The sequence below is a fragment of the Schistocerca americana genome, unplaced genomic scaffold, assembly GCF_021461395.2.
Source record: "Schistocerca americana isolate TAMUIC-IGC-003095 unplaced genomic scaffold, iqSchAmer2.1 HiC_scaffold_1008, whole genome shotgun sequence".
NCBI lineage: Eukaryota > Metazoa > Arthropoda > Insecta > Orthoptera > Acrididae > Schistocerca > Schistocerca americana.
Genome location: NW_025725056.1, coordinates 42,501 through 45,808, shown reverse-complemented (window position 1 = coordinate 45,808; position 3,308 = coordinate 42,501). Strand labels below are relative to the sequence as shown.

The following is a 3,308-nucleotide window of genomic DNA, read 5'->3' as shown; positions in this document are numbered from 1 at the left end:
TATTGCGCCTTAACGTAACCTGTATTGCGCCTTAACGTAACCTGTATTGCGCCTTAACGTAACCTGTATTGCGCCTTAACGTAACCTGTATTGCGCCTTAACGTAACCTGTATTGCGCCTTAACGTAACCTGTATTGCGCCTTAACGTAACCTGTATTGCGCCTTAACGTAACCTGTATTGCGCCTTAACGTAACCTGTATTGCGCCTTAACGTAACCTGTATTGCGCCTTAACGTAACCTGTATTGCGCCTTAACGTAACCTGTATTGCGCCTTAACGTAACCTGTATTGCGCCTTAACGTAACCTGTATTGCGCCTTAACGTAACCTGTATTGCGCCTTAACGTAACCTGCATTGCGCCTTAACGTAACCTGTATTGCGCCTTAACGTAACCTGTATTGCGCCTTAACGTAACCTGTATTGCGCCTTAACGTAACCTGTATTGCGCCTTAACGTAACCTGTATTGCGCCTTAACGTAACCGATATTGCGCCTTAACGTAACCTATATTGCGCCGTAACGTAACCTATATTGCGCCGTAACGTAACCCACATTGCCCCTTAACGTAACCCACATTGCCCCTTAACGTAACCCACATTGCCCCTTAACGTAACCCAACACACGTTGGGCCTTAACCCAACACACGTTGGGCCTTAACCCAACACACGTTGGGCCTTAACCCAACACACGTTGGGCCTTAACCCAACACACGTTGGGCCTTAACCCAACACACGTTGGGCCTTAACCCAACACACGTTGGGCCTTAACCCAACACACGTTGGGCCTTAACCCAACACACGTTGGGCCTTAACCTGCTCTGTAATTGTCATACGACGCGTTAAATTAGTGTAGTGTTGCCTAACTGCAACCCCCGCAATATAGTTTGCTACTCGCACTGCCCGGTCCCCAGTGTATCGCTTCATGTTAAACACCTTGCAGCTATACACTGTAATGTGGATGGCAGCAGGACGTACATGCTCAATGCCCTTTGCAGTTGTTCATTGGCATTTGCAGTTGTTCATTGGCATTCGCATGTGCGAAGCACTTAGCCTACGCTGTGGTACGGCCTGTGTCAACTGTCCGCTGATGTTGTACGTCCAAATCACACACTGTACTGCACATTGGTCCTCATGTACTGAATGATACATCGTGGTACATGTGACCGTACAACGACTGCGCCAACAACGGCGAACCATGCGGTCCAAATGTTGTGCACTCAGCTACGTGTCGTCTCCCTATAAGAGCTGGATTGCAGTGTGGTATGCCCTGGATGGCGATCAGCATGAGCCGTCTGTTGATGTAGTGGCGCGTGTTGTCAGACGTAGTCGTCTCTTCTCACACACCGTGATAGCATGGTGCACTGCGTTCCACATCTGCGACATGCGACAGAGGCCGGTTGACAGTCGTTCGCGCAATGGACATCGCATACGTACGGGGGCCACCTTCCACGTGTTCGCGAAGCGTGCACATGTTGTTGCGTGTATGTGGGCAGACATAGTGTGTCGTGACACCTGACACAGGCATGCAACAATCGTTGAATTTGCAAATGGCGATGGACGCCTACGTTTGCTGGTGACGTTATGCAAATGAACAACTGGTAAACCGTTGTGGTGCGGTTGTTCTCGCTAGAGGTGAATCAGTGATGGCGACGATCGGTTGAGCTACCAACCGGTTGTTCCAGCGATACCCACCATGCCCACGAACGTGAATGGCATCTGGGTGTGAAGCGATACGCGGCGGTGGCTGGGTGGGACCGTCCCCGGCCGGTGAGGGGGGGCCTCCCGGCGTGCTGGCCGCGCGGTGCGTGGGCGCACGCGCTACAGCCGGCTGGTGGGGGCGGCCAGTGGCAGGCGCGCCGGCCGACGGAGGCGGCAGGCGGCGCAGCTGCGCGCCGGCGCACCCTGCACGCGGCGCCGTGCGGCCAAAGTAGGTCCTCGCGGGCCCGGTGCGAAGCGCGGTGGACATCTGCAGTGTGCTGGTCCGATTGAGGACTGTGTGCGCTGAGGATGCGCCGCCGCCCGGCGCTCGGCGCCGCGACGCCGTCTGCTGCTCGGTCGCCTCTGCGGTTCTCGCAGGTGGTTTGTATCGCAGCTGTGCGGACGTGTTGGCGCGTGCGCTGTGCTGGGAGAGTTCGCTTCGGCACCCAAGTGGGGCTTTTGTCCTTCTGTGGCGCTGGCGTTGGAGCTGCCGGTCACCGTAGGTGGCGCGTGTTGTCTCCCGCCGGCAATGCCACGACAGCACGCTCCCGGGCCTCTGTCGGCAGCGGCAAGCTCAGTTGGGAGCACGGGTGGTCGCACCTAAAGCGTCTACTCGCCAAACTCCGGGCGATTGCGCCTCTCTCGAACCCGACCAAGTACTTAGGACGGCGCTGCGCGCCGCCGGGACCTGAGAGGGTTTCGAGGTGTATTGTGCAGGGGAGCTCAGCCTCCTCCTGTTTGCAGAATAATTGAGCGGACGCTTGCGTGTTCGCGCGGGCCCCCGGGACACACTCCCGGGCGGCCGGCTGCTCAGCTCTAGTTGACGCAGCTCCCTGGTTGATCCTGCCAGTAGTCATATGCTTGTCTCAAAGATTAAGCCATGCATGTCTCAGTACAAGCCGCATTAAGGTGAAACCGCGAATGGCTCATTAAATCAGTTATGGTTCCTTAGATCGTACCCACGTTACTTGGATAACTGTGGTAATTCTAGAGCTAATACATGCAAACAGAGTCCCGACCAGAGATGGAAGGGACGCTTTTATTAGATCAAAACCAATCGGTCGGCTCGTCCGGTCCGTTTGCCTTGGTGACTCTGAATAACTTTGGGCTGATCGCACGGTCCTCGTACCGGCGACGCATCTTTCAAATGTCTGCCTTATCAACTGTCGATGGTAGGTTCTGCGCCTACCATGGTTGTAACGGGTAACGGGGAATCAGGGTTCGATTCCGGAGAGGGAGCCTGAGAAACGGCTACCACATCCAAGGAAGGCAGCAGGCGCGCAAATTACCCACTCCCGGCACGGGGAGGTAGTGACGAAAAATAACGATACGGGACTCATCCGAGGCCCCGTAATCGGAATGAGTACACTTTAAATCCTTTAACGAGTATCTATTGGAGGGCAAGTCTGGTGCCAGCAGCCGCGGTAATTCCAGCTCCAATAGCGTATATTAAAGTTGTTGCGGTTAAAAAGCTCGTAGTTGGATTTGTGTCCCACGCTGTTGGTTCACCGCCCGTCGGTGTTTAACTGGCATGTATCGTGGGACGTCCTGCCGGTGGGGCGAGCCGAAGGCGTGCGACGCGCCTCGTGCGTGCTCGTGCGTCCCGAGGCGG

General features: G+C 55.5%; 1 non-coding gene across 1 annotated transcript in view; it reads left to right on the top strand.

The window, feature by feature from the left end:
- The first annotated feature begins 2,526 nt into the window (after window positions 1-2,526).
- The window catches only part of LOC124558506, a 1,910-nt gene continuing 1,128 nt past the window's right edge, over window positions 2,527-3,308 (top strand). Inside the window, exon 1 of the ribosomal RNA XR_006968771.1 lies at window positions 2,527-3,308. This exon is cut by the window's right edge and continues 1,128 nt beyond it. This is a non-coding gene — a ribosomal RNA (small subunit ribosomal RNA).